The sequence below is a fragment of the Hylobates moloch genome, unplaced genomic scaffold (assembly GCF_009828535.3).
Source record: "Hylobates moloch isolate HMO894 unplaced genomic scaffold, HMol_V3 SCAFFOLD_8, whole genome shotgun sequence".
Classification (NCBI taxonomy): Eukaryota; Metazoa; Chordata; class Mammalia; order Primates; family Hylobatidae; genus Hylobates; species Hylobates moloch.
The window spans coordinates 104,784,583-104,802,757 of NW_026652283.1; positions in this window are offsets into that span (position 1 = coordinate 104,784,583).

Genomic DNA, 18,175 nt, shown 5'->3' on the forward strand with positions numbered 1-18,175 from the left:
TGACTCTAAACAAGCAACAGAAGGCAGTGTAGGTAAGGTCATTCCTCCTATGGCTCGAACAGACCCTCTGACGACCCCAGGTAAGCCTCTACTCTCATTGTAAGAGCGGTTTGGTTGGGAGCCCCACTAACAACAAACCGGCTGGAGAAGTGTTCCCCTTTTCTGCTGTGGTTAGACTCCCCTCCCCCACCAAAAGATACTGAGGGGCCCAGCAGCATCAGCAAGAGGCATTTCAGCACAGCAAGCCTGGCTGAAGCTTCATTGCCTCCACAGGCCTGAGACTTCCCTCCACCAGCCAGAGAAACAGGAGTGCCCATTAGGGGAGATCCTGCCACAACATGCACCTGGCCTGAGAAATGCTTTCTGTCTCCCACAGGCAGGCATGATCCCATCACTATGACAGCGGGGAAGCCTCTCTGTCCTCATGAGCCGGAGACTCCCTTCCCCCCACCAAGAGACATCTGTGCCCCAGTGTGGAGAAACCTCTCCCACCCCTTAGGCAGCACCAGTAGGGATTAATAGAAGTCCCAGTGGCACCAGATAAACCCAAGCAGACCAAAATAACACCACAAAGACTTTAAAAATTAAACTGTCATTGGAACCACAGCCCACAATAGTATGCCAGGATCTGCAGGATAAAACTAAACAGAGTGACTTGCATGCTAAACTAAAAGATTTAAATAGGACCTAGAATCTCTTCACAAAATACACAAAATGTCCAGGATACAATAAAAATTACCTGTCATACCAAGAACCAAAAAAATTACAATCGGAATGAGAAAAGACTATCAACTGATGCTAATCCTGAGATAAATTGGATGTTGGAATTATCTGAGAAGGATTTTAAAACAGTTGTCATAAAATGTTTTTACAATCAAGTACAAATTTCCTTAAAATGAATGGAAAGAAAAGAAAACCCTAGGAAAGAAAGAGAAGTTATTAAAAAGTATCAAGTGGAAATTATAGAACTAAAATAACAATAACAGAAATCAAGAAATCACTTGACGGACTTAATAGAGTGGGACACGACAGAAAGTAAAATCAGCGAATTTGAAGACAGAAAAATAAAATGTATATAATCTGACAATAGAGAAAAAAAATGAACAGAACCTCAGGAATCTGTTGGGCAGTAAGAAAAAATTCAACATTTAGATCATCAGAGTTATAGAAGGAGAGGAGAAAGAGAGTAAGACAAAAGGAAATAGTCAAAGAAATAACAGCTTAAATTTTTCCAAATTTGGCAAAACACATAAACCTACAGGCCCTAGAAGCTGAGTCAATCCCAGACAGAATAAACTCAAAGAAATCCATGCCCAGATATATCATAATTAAACCTCTGAAAATTAAAATGAGACAATGGAAAAAAAAATCTTAAAAGTCATTGTTGCTGACGGATCTTATCCTTAAAGACTGAATAAGAGAAGTGCTTCAAGGAGAAATAAAATGGTAAAATAAAGAAAAGTGGAGTCTCAGGAAAGAAGGAAAAAACATAAAGAAGAGAAATATAGGTACATAAAATAGACTATCATTTTTCTCATGATTTTTATGAATTACATTTGATTATTCAAAGAAATCTATATACCATCTCATATTCAATACAATATTTAGAAGTGAGGAAGGTAAAGGAAGCTAAAAGTTAGTTTTCATATTCCACTAAGGTGGTAAAATGTTGAAACCAATAGACTGTGATAAGTCACATGTAGTACTTAGTGTAATACTCAGGCAACCACTCTGAAAACTATACAAAGAGATACACTCAAAAACAGTGGAAATAAACCAAAATGCACCTCTAGAAGTATTCAAGCAAACCACAGGAAGTCAAGAGAAAGGAACACGGGAATGGGAACCAAAGGAAACCAAAAAAAGTAAATAAATACCATGGAAGATTTAATCAGTAACAAATTAATAATTACCTGAAAAGTAAAGAATTTAAATACAACAATTACAAGGGATCTGAATACATATTTCTTCAAAAAAGAAATGCAAATGACCAACACATATATGAAAAAAATGCCTGACACTATTAATCATTAGGAAAATGCAAATTAAAACCAAAATGAAATATCACCTCACATTTGTCAAAATGGCTACTATCAAAAAAGCAAAAGATTACAAGTATTGGAGAGAATGTGGAGAAAAGGGAACACTTGCGTGCTGTTAAAGGGAATGTAAATTAACACAGCCATTATGAGAAAGAATGTGGGGGTTGCTAAAAGAACTAAAATAAAATTACCATATAATCCAGCAATTCCTCTTCTGGGTATTTACCCCCAAATTTTGAAATCAGTATGTCAAAGAGGTATCTGCACTCCCATGTTCATTGCAGCATTCTTCACAATAGCCGAGTTATTGAATCAACCTAAGGGTCCTTCAGCATATGAATGGGTAAAGAAAATGGTGCATACACACAATGGAATACTAGTCAGCCTTTAAAAAGAAAGATATGTTGTCATTTGAAACAACATGGATGGAGGCTGGGCACGGTGGATCACACCTATAATGCCAACACTTTGGGGTCCAAGGTGGGTGGATCACCTGAGGTCAGGAGTTTAATACCAGCCTGGCTCACATGGCGAAAACTTGTCTCTACTAAAAATACAAAAATTAGACCGGAATGGTGGCACACACCTGTTGTCCCAGCTAGTCGGGAGGCTGAGGCACGAGAATTGCTTGAACCCAGGAGGCAGAGGTTGCAGTGCGCCAAGATTGTGCCATTGCACTCCTGCCTGGGCAACAGAGTGAGATTCCATCTCAAAAAAAAAAAGAAAAAGAAAAAGAAACAATATGGATGGAATAGGAGAACATTATGCTAAGCAAATAAGCCATACACAGAAACACAAATGATGCACGTTCTCACTCATATGTAAAATTTAAAACAATTGAACTCAAAGAAGCAGAGAGTAGAATGGTGCCTATCAGAGGCTGGGGATTTTGGGTCATGGGGAAATGATGGTCAAAGTGTAAAAGACCCCAGTTAGACAGGAAAAATACTTTTTTTTTACTTTGAGATATATTGCAGGGTGTGGTGAATATAGTAAATAATGTACATTTGAAAAATCACTAACAGTAAATTTCAAATGTTCCCACCACAAAAATTGGGAAATATGTGAGGTGATGAATATGTTAATTAGCTTGATTTAATTATTCTATATTATATTCATAACATTCACTTTTTCCCCTTTATTTAAAAAGTTATACAAATTAGGCCCGGCACAGTGGCTTACGCCTGTAATCCCAGCACTTTGGGAGGCCGAGGCGGGCGGATCACGAGGTCAGGAGAGTGAGACCATCCTGGCTAACACAGTGAAACCCAGTCTCTATTAAAAATACAAAAAATTAGCCGGGCGTTGTGGCAGGCACCTATTGTCCCAGCTACTGGGAGGCCGAGGCAGGAGAATGGCGGAACCCGGGAGGCAGAGCTTGCAGTGAGCCGAGATCGCGCCACTGCACTCCAGCCTGGGCGAGAGAGCGAAACTCTGTCAAAAAAAAAAAAAAGTTATACAAATTATATTTTGTTATTTAACATTTACTACCTATATGGCCCATAAAAAATTTTTTATAATTAAGCTTTTAAATAACCCCTGAAGAAAATAACAATTACATTATAAACTAAAAATTTTTATTTGATAAATAAGTGACAACAATTTTAAAAAAAAGAGACAGAGAGAAATTGAGAGAGAGATTTAATAAAGGTTTCACATGTATCTAGGACCATCTCTAATCTTGTTTTAGAGAATTTAGGTCAAAATCCTTACCTAGACTCCACATAGAGCAAGAGCTGCAGAACACATGGATTAATATCCATTGCAGTCTGTGTAATGCCACCTGGACGGCTTTCCATGTCTTAGACAATAAGTGATCCCAATCTCCTTTTTCTTTTCCTGGCATAATTCATGATTGAGCACCATTTTCATGTCAAATTTAAATTAATGGGATACTAGTGATAGTTTTGCTTATGAATATTGGTACTTAATCTGCTCTAGATGGCAAATAGTTTAATCTGTATTATCACCTTATGGATTTTGTCTCTTTAAATTATATTAGCCTATTTAAATTAGCATATTAACCTAAAGGTGTAACTAAAAATATTGTAAGAATATAAACAAAATAGATTCTGAGAAAAATGTATTGTTATTAATGAGTTAGCTTTTTTAAAATGTCATTTATATTTATATGCAAAATGAATGATATAGGACGAACCAGGAAATAGTGACTTACTAGAAGGACAGCACTCTACGCACAGTGAGTCCGTGATTCCCAAACCTACTGATGCCCTGTACTTCCCTACAGATTCTGAGAAGCCCAAAGGCTGAGCCCTAAAACTGCCCTGGAGCCACTGAATAAGAATGTCTGAAAGACAGATGAAGAATTTGCACTTTTAATTTTTTTCCTTCAGTTAGTTCTGATGCGCATAGTCTACACAAAATTCTGGGAATCAATATATTAAGTCGGAGTCAGAAAACTATTTTTCTGAAAAGGTCTGGATCGTTTATTTGTTTACACTTCGTGGTCTATATGATCTCTCTTTCAACTATTCAACTCTGCTTTTTTTTTTTTTTTTTTTTTTTTTTTTTTTCAGATGGAGTCTTGCTCTGTCGCCCAGGCTGGAGTGCAGTGGCGCAATCTCGGCTCACTGCAAGCTCCACCTCCCAGGATCACGCCATTCTCCTGCCTCAGCCTCCCGAGTAGCTGGGATTACAGGAGCCCGCCACCATGCCCAGCTAATTTTTTGTATTTTTAGTAGAGATGGGGTTTCACTGTGGTCTCGATCTCCTGACCTTGTGATCTGCCTGCCTCGGCCTCCCAAAGTGCTGGGATTACAAGCGTGAGCCACCGCGCCCGGCCTCAACTCTACCTTAGAATGAAAGCAGCCATAGACAGTATGTAAACAAACAGTTGTGGCTGTGTTCAAATAAAACGACTTACAGACACTGAATATGAATTTCATATAACTTTCACATGTCATTAAATATGTCTTTATTTGGCTGGGCTCAGGGGCTCACGCCTGTAATCCCAGCACTTTTGGAGGCCGAGGTGGGCGGATCACTTGAGGTAAGGAATTCAAGACTAGTCTGGCTAACATGGTAAAACCCCGTGTCTACTGATAATACAAAAATTAGTAGGGCATGGTGGCACATGCCTGTAATCCCAGCTACTTGGAAGGCTGAGGCAGGAGAACCGCTTGAACCTGGGAGGTGGAGGTTGCGATGTGAGTCGAGATTGCACCACTGCACTCCAGACTGGGCGATAGAGCTAAACTCCACTAAAAAAAAAAAAAAGAAAAGAAAAAAATATTTCTTTATTTGACGTTTTTCAACCATTCAGAAATGTAATACGGTACTTGGCTCTCTGGCTGAACACAAAAGGGCAACAAGAGAGATTAATATCACAGCCTTAATTTGGTAAGCCCTTTATTAAATCATTAATCTTACTACTATTTCTATCATGGTTAATGATTATACAATTGACCCTGAACAACTTGAGGGTTTAGGAGCGATGACCCTCCATGCAGTTGAACATCTGTGTTTAACTTTTGACTTCCCAAAAACATATCTACTAATAGCCTACTATTGACCAGAAGCCTTAGTGGTAACATAAACAGCTAATTAACACTCATTTTGCATGTTACGTGTATTATATGCTGTATTCTTACAACAAAGTAAGCTAGGAAAAAAATTATTAAGAAAATCATAAGGAAGAGAAAATATATTTTTCATTAAGTGGAAGTGAATCATCATTAAGGTCGTCATTATTGAGTAGGCTGAGGAGGAGGAGGAGGAGGAAAGTAGGATTGGTCTTCCTTTCCCAGGGGAAGCAGAGGTGGAAGAAAAGCTTAGTAAAAATGGATCACGCAGTTCAAACTCATGTTATTCAAAAGCCAACTGCAATTTATTTTATATTGTTTTAAATCTACTGGAAGAGCTCAGCATCAATTATGATATTTTTTCTTTTTTGAACTAATATTGTTTTAATAGCTCAAAATCCTATGTAACTTGAAAGTGAAAGGTGGAAAAATGAAATTAATCTGTCTACATAAGCATCATGGCATATCAAGTCATTATCTAAATTTATGGATAACAAATAAATGGTGTTTTGTGCCTAAATTGATCAATTTGGGCATCATCAGTGACAATTTTTTTTAATTCTGTCCAGTTCTCCATTATATGTGTATAGTTGTAATTACTACATGATGTATGATGGTTCATTTAATGTAACTTTAAATGATGTTGGTTTAATTTGAGTAGCTTTTTAATTAAAGTAAACCAACATTTGCTGCTTCATTGCCTAACAGAATAAATTAGGAGTGAGAGTAATGCATGAATATGAAAATTGTATAATCTAAAGTTGATGACTCAGGGTCCTTCTTCCATGTATTTTTTCTCCTAGTGAAGTAGAAAGGAGGCTTTTAATTGTTCTGTAGAACCACAGATTAGGATTTCTGCTGCCTCTCTCATTATGCTACTACAGTTTAAAATAAATTATAAGGTATTCAACCTTGAAAGAAGGAGCCAAGTCCCTAGGTGCTATCTAGTGTTCACAGTTGAACAGTCTAGATAAATAAAAAATACATATATGGAGGGGACTTATGATCAGTGAGGAGTTATCTGGTCTTTTTATTATTATACTTTAAGTTATAGGGTACATGTGCACAACGTGCAGGTTTGTGACATATGTATACATGTGAGGTGTTGGTTTGCTGCACCCATTAACTCTTCATTTACATTAGGTATTTCTCCTAATGCTATCCATCCACCATCCCCCCACCCCACTATAGGCCCCAATGTGTGATGTTCCCCACCCTGTGTCCATGTGTTCTCATTGTTCAATTCCCACCTATGAGTGAGAACATGTGGTGTTTGGTTTTCTGTCCTTAGAATAGAATGTCCTGCAATAGAATGATGGCTTCCAGCTTCATCTATGTCACTACAGAGGACATGATGATCCTTTTAATGGCTGCATAGTATTCCATGGTGTACATGTGCCACATTTTCTTAATCCAGTCAATCATTGATGGACATTTGGGTTGGTTCCAAGTCTTTGCTATTGTGAATAGTGCCACAATAAACATACGTGTGCATGTGTCTTTATAGTAGCATGATTTATAATCATTTGGGTATATACCTACTAATGGGATCGCTGAGTCAAATGGTATTTCTAGTTCTAGATCCTTGAGGAATCACCACACTGTCTTCCACAATGATTGAACTAGTTTACACTCCTACCAACAGTGTAAAAGTGTTCCTATTTCTCCACATCCTCTCCAGCACCTGTTGTTTCCTGACTTTTTAATGATTGCCATTCTACCTGGTGTGAGATGGTATCTCATTGTGGTTCCAATTTGCATTTCTCTGATGACCAGTGATGATGAGCATTTTTTCATGTGTCTGTTGGCTGCATGAATGTCTTCTTTTGAGAAGTGTCTGTTAATATCCTTTGCCCACTTTTTGATGGGGTTGTTTGATTTTTTATTGTAAATTTGTTTAAGTTCTTTGTAGATTCTGGATATTAGCCCTTTGTCAGATAGGTGGATTGCAAAAATTTTCTCCCATTCTGTAGGTTGCCTGTTCACTCTGATGGTAGTTTCTTTTGCTGTGCAGAAGCTCTTTATTTAATTAGATCCCATTTGTCTATTTTGGCTTTTGTTGCCATTGCTTTTGGTGTTTTAGACATGAAGTCCTTGTCCATGCCTATGTCCTGAATGGTATTGCCTAGGTTTTCTTCTAGGGTTTTTATGGTTTTAGGTCTAACATTTAAGTTTTTAATCCATCTTGAATTTATTTTTGTATAAGGTGTAAGGAAGGGATCCAGTTTCAGCTTTCTCCATATGGCTAGCCAGTTTCCCCAGCACCATTTATTAAATAAGGAATCCTTTCCCCATTCCTTGTTTTTGTCAGGTTTGTCAAAGATCAAATGGTTGTGGATGTGTGGTGTTATTTCTGAGGCCTCTGTTCTGTTCCATTGGTCTATATCTCTGTTTTGGTACCAGTACCTTGCTGTTTTGGTTACTGTAGCCTTGTAGTATAGTTTGAAGTCAAGTAGTGTGATGCCTCCAACTTTGTTCTTTTTGCTAAGATTGTCTTGGCAATGCGGGCTCTTTTTTGGTTCCATATGAACTTTAAAGTAATTTTTTCCAGTTCTGTGAAGAAAGTCATTGGTAGCTTGATGGGGATGGCATTGAATCTAAAAATTACCTTGGGCAGCATGGCCATTTTCACGATATTGATTCTTCCTGTCCATGAACATGGAATGTTCTTCCATTTGTTTGTGTCTTCTTTTATTTTGTTGAGCAGTGGTTTGGAGTTCTCCTTGAAGAGGTCCTTCACATCCCTTGTAAGCTGGATTCCTAGGTATTTTTTTTTCTCTTTGCAGCAATTGTGAATGGGAGTTTACTCACGATTTGGCTCTCTGTTTGTCTGTTATTGGTGTATAAGAATGCTTGTAATTTTTGCACACTGATTTTGTATCCTGAGACTTTGCTGACGTTGCTTATCAGCTTAAGGAAATTTTGGACTGAGACAACAGGGTTTTCTAAATATACAATCATGCCATCTGCAAACAGGGACAATTTGACTTCCTCTTTTCCTAATTGAATACCCTTTATTTCTTTCTCTCACCTGATTGCCCTGGCCACAACTTCCAACACTATGTTGAATAGGAGTGGTGAGAGAGGGCATCCCTGTCTTGTGCCAGTTTTCCAAGGGAATGCTTCCAGTTTTTGCCCATTCAGGATGATACTGGCTGTGGGTTTGTCATAAATAGCTCTTATTATTTTGAGATACATTCCATCAGTACCTAGTTTATTGAGAGTTTTTAGCATGATGGGCTGTTGAATTTTGTCAAAAGCCTTTTCTGCAGCTATTGAGATAACCGTGTGGTTTTTGTCTTTGGTTCTGTTTATCTGATGGATTACATTTATTGATCTGTGTATGTTGAACCAGCCTTGCATCCCAGGGATGAAGCCGACTTGATCTTGGTGGATAAGCTTTTTGATGTGCTGCTGGATTTGGTTTACCAGTATTTTATTGAGGATTTTCACATGGATGTTCATCAGGGATGTTGGTCTAAAATTCTCTTTTCTTGTTGTGTCTCTGCCAGGCTTTGGTATCAGGATGATGCTGGCCTCATAAAATGACTTAGGGAGAATTCCCTCTTTTTCTATTGATTGGAATAGTTTCAGAAGGAATGGTACCAGCTCCTCTTATAGAATTCTCCTCTGGTAGAATTCGGCTGCAAATCCGTCTGGTCCTGGACTTTTTTTGGTTGGTAGGCTATTAATTATTGCCTCAATTTCAGAGCCCGTTATTGGTCTATTCAGCAATTCAACTTCTTCCTGGTTTAGACTTGGGAGGGTGTATGTGTCCAGGAATTTATCCATTTCTTCTAGATTTTTTAGTTTATTTGTGTAGAGGTGTTTATAGTGTTCTCTGATGATAGTTTGTATTTCTGTGGGATCAGTGGTGATATCCCTTTATCATTTATTGCATCTATTTGATTCTTCTCTCTTCCTTATTAGTCTTGCTAGTGGTCTGTTAATTTTGTTGATCTTTTCAAAACACCAGCTCCTGGATTCACTGATTTTTTGAAGGGTTTTTTGTGTCTCTATCTCCTTCAGTTCTTCTCTGATCTTAGTTATTCCTTGCCTTCTGCTAGCTTTTGAATGTGTTTGCTCTTGCTTCTCTGTTCTTTTAATTGTGATGTTAGGGTGTCGATTTTAGATCTTTCCTGCTTTCTCTTGTGGGCATTTAGTGCTATAAGTTTCCCTCTATACACTGCTGTAAATGTGTCCCAGAGATTCTGGTACATTGTGTCTTTTTTCTCATTGGTTTCAAAGAACATCTTTATTTCTGCCTTCATATCGTTATTTACCCAGTAGTCATTAAGGAGCAGGTTGTTCAGTTTCTATGTAGTTGTGCGGTTTCTTAATCCTGAGTTCTTAGTTGATTGCACTGTGTGTGAGTGAGTTTCTTAATCCTGAGTTCTAATTTGATTGCACTGTGGTTTGAGAGACAGTTTGTTGTGATTTCTGTTCTTTTACATTTGCTGAGGAGTCCTTTACTTCCAACTATGTGGTCAGTTTTGGAATAAGTGTGATGTGGTGCTGAGAAGAATGTATATTCTGTTGATTGGGGGTGGACAGTTCTGTAGATGTCCATTAGGTCCACTTGGTGCAGAGCTGAGTTGAAGTCCTGGATATGCTTGTTAACCTTCTGTCTCATTGATCTGTCTAATATCGACAGTGGGGTGTTAAAATCTCCGATTATTATAATGTGAGAGTCTAAGTCTCTTTTTCAGGTCTCTCAGGACTTGTTTTATGAATATGGGTGCTCCTGTATTGGGTGCATATATATTTAGGATAGTTAGCTCTTCTTGTTGAATTGATCCCTTTACCATTATGTAATGGCCTTCTTTGCCTCTTTTGATCTTTTTTGGTTTAAAGTCTGTTTTATCAGGGACTAGGATTGCAACCTCTGCTTTTTTTTGCTTTCCATTTGCTTGGAAGATCTTCCTCCATCCCTTTATTTTGAGCCTATGTGTGTCTCTGCACGTGAGATGGGTCTCCTGAATATAGCACACTGATGGGTCTTGACTCTCTATCGAATTTGCCAGTCTATGTCTTTTAATTGGGGCATTTAGCCCATTTACATTTAAGGTTAATATTGTTATCTGTGAATTTGATCCTGTCATTACGATGTTAGCTGGTTATTTTTCCTGTTAGTTGATGCAGCTTCTTCCTAGCATCGATGGTCTTTACAATTTGGCATGTTTTTGCAGTGGCTGGTACCGGCTGTTCCTTTCCATGTTTAGTGCTTCCTTCAGGAGCTCTTTTAGGGCAGGCCTGGTGGTGACAAAATCTCTCAGCAATTGCTTCTCTGTAAAGTATTTTATTTCTCCTTCACTTATGAAGCTTAGTTTGGCTGGATATGAAATTCTGGGTTGAAAATTCTTTTCTTTAAAAATGTTGAATATTGGCCCCCCGTCTTCTGGCTTGTAGAGTTTCTGCTGAGAGATCTGCTGTTAGTCTGATGGGCTTCCCTTTGTGGGTAAGCCGACCTTTCTCTCTGGCTGCTCTTAACATTTTTTCCTTCATTTCAACCTTGGTGAATCTGACAATTATGTGTCTTAGGGTTGCTTTTCTCGAGGAGTATCTTTGTGGTGTTCTCTGTATTTCCTGAATTTGAATGTTGGCCTGCCTTGCTAGGTTGGGGAGGTTCTCCTGGATAATATCCAGAAGAGTGTTTTCCAGTGTGGTTCCATTCTCCCCATCACTTTCAGGTACACCAATCAGACGTAGATTTGGTCTTTTCACATAGTCCCATATTTCTTGGAGGATTTGTTCATTTCTTTTTACTCTTTTCTCTAAATTTCTCTTCTTGCTTCATTTCATTAATTTGATCTTCAATCACTGATACCCTTTCTTCCACATATCAAATCGGCTACTGAAGCTTGTGCACGCATCACGTAGTTCTTGTGCCACGATTTTCAGCTCCATCAGGTCATTTAAGGTGTTCTCTACACTTTTTATTCTAGTTAGCCATTCATCTAATCTTTTTTCTAGGTTTTTAGCTTCTTTGAGGTGGGTTTCAACCTCCTCCTTTACTCGGAGAACTTTGTTATTATCGACTTTCTGAAGCCTACTTCTGTCAACTGGTCAAAGTCATTCTCCTTCCTGCTTTGTTCCGTTGCTGGTGAGGAGCTGCGATCCTTTGGAGGAGAAGGGACGCTCTGGTTTTTAGAATTTTCAGCTATTCTGCTCTGGTTTCTCCTCATCTTTGTGGTTTTATCTACCTTTGGTCTTTAATGATGGTGACCTACAGATGGGGTTTTGGTGTGGATGTCCTTTTGGTTGATGTTGATGCTATTCCTTTCTGTTTGTTACTTTTCCTTCTAACATTCAGGTCCCTCAGCTGCAGGTCTGTTGGAGTTTGCTGGAGGTCCACTCCAGACGCTGTTTGTCTGGGTTTCACCAGCAGAGGCTGCAGAACAGCAAATATTGCAGAACAGCAAATATTGCTGCCTGATCCTTCCTCTGCAAGCTTCATTTCAGAGGGGCACCTGGCTATATGAGGTGTCAGTCGGCCCCTACTGGCAGTTGTCTCCAAGTTAGGCTACACGGGGGTCAGGGACCCACTTGAGGAGGCAATCTGTCCGTTCTCGGAGCTCAAACACCATGCTGGGAGAACCACTGCTCTCTTCAGAGCTGTCAGACAGGGACGTTTAAGTCTGCAGAAGTTTCTGCTCCATTTGTTCAGCTATGCCTTGCCCCCAGAGGTGGAGTCTATAGAGGCAGGAGGGCCTTGTTGAGCTGCAGTGGGCTCCCCCCAGTTCGAGCTTCCCAGCCGCTTTGTTTACCTACTCAATCCTCAGCAATGGCGGACGCCCCTTCCCCAGCCAGGTTTGCTGCCTCACAGTTCAATCTCTGAAAAGCAGTGAGCAAAGCTCCGTGGGCATGGGGCCCACTGAGCTAGGTGCAGGATATAATCTCCCGGTGTGGCATTTGCTAAGGCCATTGGAAGAGAGCAGTGTTTAGGTTGCAATGTCCCGATTTTCCTGGTACAGTCTGTCACAGCTTCCCTTGGCTAGGAAAGGGAAATCCCCCGACCCCTTGTGCTTCCTGGTCGAGGCCCCTGCTTCAGCTCACCATCCATGGGCTGCACCCACTGTCTGACCAGTCCCAGTGAGATGAACCAGGTACCTCAGTTGGAAATGCAGAAATCACCCGACTTATGCGTCGATCACCAAGCTATCTGGTTTTTTAACAGAATTTATATTATTGGATCTAAAAGCTCATTCAGCAAGCAGCTACTGAAAGCCTACTATTATTTACACTAGGGTATAATACTGAATAACATACTCAGGTCTGCCCTCATAGAGCCTCCATTCTAGTGGAAATAGCCAGATAAGAAACAAGCACACAATTAAATATATAGTTGGTCATATGGTGCAAATATTAGTAAGACAACAGGAGGAAGGAACTATGGTATGGGGATGGCTGCTATTTTATATAGGGTAATCAAGAAATAGACTTTGTGGAGGTGACATTTGAGCATAAAGAATTAAATGAAGTGAGAGAGCAAGCCATGTAGCTATCAGGGGAAGATATTTCCCAAGTACAGAGAACAGCAATTGCAGAGGCCTGATAATGGGACCATGCTTAGAATTTTCTAGGAACAGCAAGGAGGCCAATGAAGATGGAGAAAAGTAAGGTAGCTGGTATTCCACAAGGGCAGGTATTTTTTTCTGCTTTGTTTACTGCTGTATCCTCAGCCAGTGTCCAATATATAGTAAACACTAAACAAATATTTGCTGAATAAATGAATGTATGAGGACAAGGAGAAAGAAGAGGATGTAGATCACATAGGGCCTCATAAGTCACTGTAAGAACTTTTGATTTTACTGAGTAAAAAGAGTAGCCCAGGATTGCTGGGACATGTGGTAGTTCTGTTTTTAATGTCTTTAGAAACCTTCAGACTGTTTCCCTTAATGGCCGTACCAATCTACATTCCCACCAATAGTATACTAGAGTTCCTTTTTCTCTATGCTCTTGCCAACACTTATTATCTTTTGACTTTTCAATAGTAGCTATCTTAACAGGTGTGAGGTGATACCTCATAGTAGTTTTGATTTGAATTTCCCTGATGATTAATGATTTGTGGTGTTCTCTGTATTTCCCGAATTTCAATGTTGCCCTGCCTTGCTAGGCTGGTGAGGTTCTCCTGGATAATATCCTGAAGAGTGTTTTCCAGCTTGGTTCCATTCTCCCCATCACTTTCAGGTACACCGATCAAACATAGATTTGGTCTTTTCACATAGTCCCATATTTCTATGCAATATGCAATATCACACATTTCATATACGCATTGTCCATTTTTATGTCTTCCTTGGAGAAATGTCTATTCAGGTATTTTGTCCATTTTTAAATTGGGTTATTTTTCCTCTATTGAATTGTATGAGTTCTTTATACATTTTAGATGTTAACCCCTAACCAAGTATATGGTTTGCAAATATTTTTTCCTAATCCATAGGCTATTGTTTTATTTTGTTGTTTCCTTTGTTGTGCTTTTTAGTTTTATGTGTCCCATTTAATTGTTTTTGCCTTTGTGACCTGAGCTTTTGGTGTGATAGTAAAAAAAAAAAAAAAATCATTGCCAATGCCAAAGTTCAAGAGTTTTCCCCTTTGTTTTATAGTTTCTGGTTTTATATTTAGGTATTTTATCCATTTTATATGAAGTTTGGGTATGATTTAAGGATCCAATTTCATTATTTTTCATGTTGAAATACAGTTTTTCTAGCACCATTTATTGAAGAGACTATTCTTTCCTCATTGTGTCCTCTTGGCACCCTTTTCAAAAATTAGGGGACTCTACATGTTTGGATTTATTTCTCGGCTCTCTACTCTGTTCTACTGGTCTATGTGTCTGTTTTTATGCCAGTACCATGCTGTTTTGACTACTATAGCTTTGAAATATAATTTTAAATCAGAACTTGTGATGCCTCCAATTTTTTTTTCTCAGAATTGTTTTGGCTATTCAGGGTCTTTCATGGGTCCATACAATTTTAGGATTGTTTATTTTTATTTCTGTGAAGAATGCCATTAGGATTTTGAGATGGATTGCATTGAGTCTGTATATTGCTTTAGGTAATGTGAACATTTAAAAAATATTAATTCTTCCAATCCATGAACTGAGGGATATCTTTTCATTTGTGTTTTTCTTCTAATTTCTTTCAACAATGTTTTATAGTTTTCAGTGTATACATGGTTCCCAACTTATAATGGTCTGACTTACAATTTTTCAGCTTTACAGTGGTGCAAAACCATCAAAATTTCAATATAGTGTATAGAATTCAATGAGTTACATGAGCTATTCAACACTTTATTATAAAGTAAACTTTGTTTTAAATGATTTTGCCTAACTGTAACCTAATGTAAGTGTTCTGAGTACATTTATGGTAGTCTATACTAAGTAATGATGTTCATTAGGTTAGGTTTATTAAATGCTTTACATTTTCAAATTTTGATGGGCCTATTAGAAGGTAATTTTATCATAAGGAGCATCTATATAGATTTTTCACTTCTTTGCTTAAATTTATTCCTAGGCATTTTTGGATGCTATTGTAAGTGGGATTTTCTTGATTTATTTTTCACTTAGTTCATTATTTGTGAATGAGAATGCTACAGAAAGAAATTTAAAATAGAAATACCATATGACTCAGCAATCTCTCTTCTGAGATTCTATCCAAAGGAAATGAAATCACCACTTGATAAAGATACCTGCACTCCCAAGTTCATTAGAGCATTATTCACAAAAGCTAAAATATGAGAACAACCTAAGTATCTATAGATGGACATATGGGTAAATAAACTGTAGTACCTATATCAGTGGAATATTAATTAGCCCTAAAAAGAACAAGATCTTACCATTGCCACAACGTGAATGAACCTAGAGGACATTATGCTAAGTCAAATAAGCCAGACCCAGAAATAAAAATATTACACGAATAACTCACCTATATGTAGAGTCTTTTAAAAAAATCAAATATACAGAGATAGAGAACAAACAATGGTTACCAGGGATGTGGGGAGGGCAGGAAATGAGAAAAAGTAGGTCAGAGAATACAAAGTGGCAAATATGTATGATTAACAGGTCAGATCTAATATACAACATGAGAATTATAGGTAATAAAATTGTACTGTATGTGAGATTCATGCTAAATGAATATATTTTACCTGCTCTTGCCACAAAAACACACAGAAGGGTAACTATGTGAGATGATGATTATGTCAATTTGCTTCACCATAGTAACCTTTCTGCCGTGTATATGCATCCCATAACATCATGTTGTATGCCTTATTTATACACAATAAAAATTATTTTTAAAAAACACAGCCATTAAAGCGAACTGAGCAGAGAAGTGCCATGATTTGTCTTAGATTTTAATGGATCACTTACAATAATGGATCTATTTACAATAGATTAGACTTTAGGGAGAAAGGACTGAAGTAGAGAGAATAGGAAGAAGGTTGTTTCAACAATAAACTGCATCAAAGAGTGAAATCAGCAGGTCCTGCACAATAATTACGTAAGATCTGAATTACAGTGACTTACAAACTGAAAGGATGGTATATATTAAGCATGGGTCAAACTAAGCTATATAGTAATAAAATGAGACAAGCTAAATATTCAAATTAGATCTTCATGGTGGTTGGGGTGCAGTTGATAACCTGATCCTCAGTTTTGCAAATTTAGAGGGTTTTTTGTCAATTCACATATGACAGGCTCTTGAAATAAACTCAAGTCAACCGAAGTCCCACAAGAAAGACTGTAGACATATCTCACAGAACAACTAGTACAGGTCATTGGCATGGACAGAGACTGATTAAGGACTGAGCTAACCAGGCAGTTTCCAAGGTGCCAATTTATAAGGGTTATGAAAATGTCACTGGAATTACATCAAATTGAAATAATTGTTTTCAACTAGACTCCTCCCAGAGAGACTAGTCCCTGAAGATAGCTCTCCAGTGAACAATGCCAGCAGCTGAAGAACAATGTTCACAGTATTCATACTCACATGTATTCGTCTGCCCTCTCCTTGACTCTGGGCTGTACATGTGACTCATTTCTTACCAACAGAATGAGGTGGATGTGACCCTGCATGGCTTCAGAGGTTAAGTCAGAAGGAGCCTTAGAGCTTTCACTCTTTTTCTAAGAACATTCACTCTGAGAAAGCCATCGGCTATGTAAAAATCCCACTACACTGCTGTAGAAACCACGTGGAGGGGCTCTGAAGCTGTGCGGAGAAAGAGAAGGCCCCGAGGAGCCTGGCCTTGCAGTCATTCTGTAAGGCAGCAGGCATATATTGAATGCCCTAGACCAGATGAGTTACTAGCTGAATACCTCTGAGTGGCTAGTCAAAAATCATCTTGCCAAATTCTGCCTAAATTCTGGACAACAGAATCATGAAAAAAATAAAATGATTTTTACGTTAAGCCACTAACTTTTGAGGCAGTTCATTATGCAACGATAACTATTATAAAAAGAACAACAGTGTATGTGTTTTGTAGAAATAATTGAACAAACCACTTAGAGATAAGACTCCTATACGGCCCGATCATAGGCATAATCACTGAGCATCACTAAGCCAACTTCTAATGAAAGAGGCTAGGTGCAGTTATATAACGGTAGAGGATGCATGTTTGGAACCAGACTTTTTAATTTCGTAGGGCAGTGGAGGAGAGGAAGCATTACCACCAGTGACCTTCCTCAGTCTTTCTCCCGAAGCACAGGGTATGAGTCTAACCTGGGATGCTGGCCACCGCTTCTCTTTTCCAGGAGACTCATTCAGAAAAAAAACAAATCGTATGTCAGTATGTTGTTCTATGAATACTGTATTAACATATAGGGAACAGATATCTTTGTTGGAATTGTGTTTGAAGTAGAAACTAGATGTTTGAGGCGAACACTAGATTTGGGGGTTTTTTTAACTTTTTTTTTTTTGAGATAGAGTCTCAATCTGTCACCCAGGCTGGTATGCAGTGGTGTGATCACAGCTCACTGCAGCCAAAAACTCCTGGGCTCAAGCCATCCTCCTGCCTCAATCTTAGCCTCAGGAATCACTGAGACTACAGGTATGAGCCCCAGTGGACACTAGGTGTTTAAAATTCCTGGAAAGACACAATCCCAACTTCATGTTATAATAACCTATACTGTATGGTCCTAATTGTCTTAGGAAGGAAAAATATTTTTCCACAGCTATTGATTGCCATATTTCTAAAAGCTATATGTACATCCATTCTCAATACAGGACAAATAACACTCACATTGCAATTGGGTCATCATTATCTAAGACTCCAAGTGCAGGCATTATTTTATGATTTTCTAAGTCTCCTCCAAGACCATCCCCAACAAAATAAGTCAGGTTTAGCTTTTTTCACTTATGGGATTCAGTGTACACTTATGGGATTCAGTGTACAAGCAGTTTATTAGTATGTAGTATGATTTGATTAGAAAATATATATATATTCTAGAAGACATACAGTCAGAAGAAAACTTCATTTAGTCTTTGGCATAATTCCTAAGGACAATAACACAACAATATCCAACTTTAAAGGAACATTCATTTATGGTAAACACTATGCTAGGTAAGTCTATAAATTTCACACAAAACCCATAAGGTA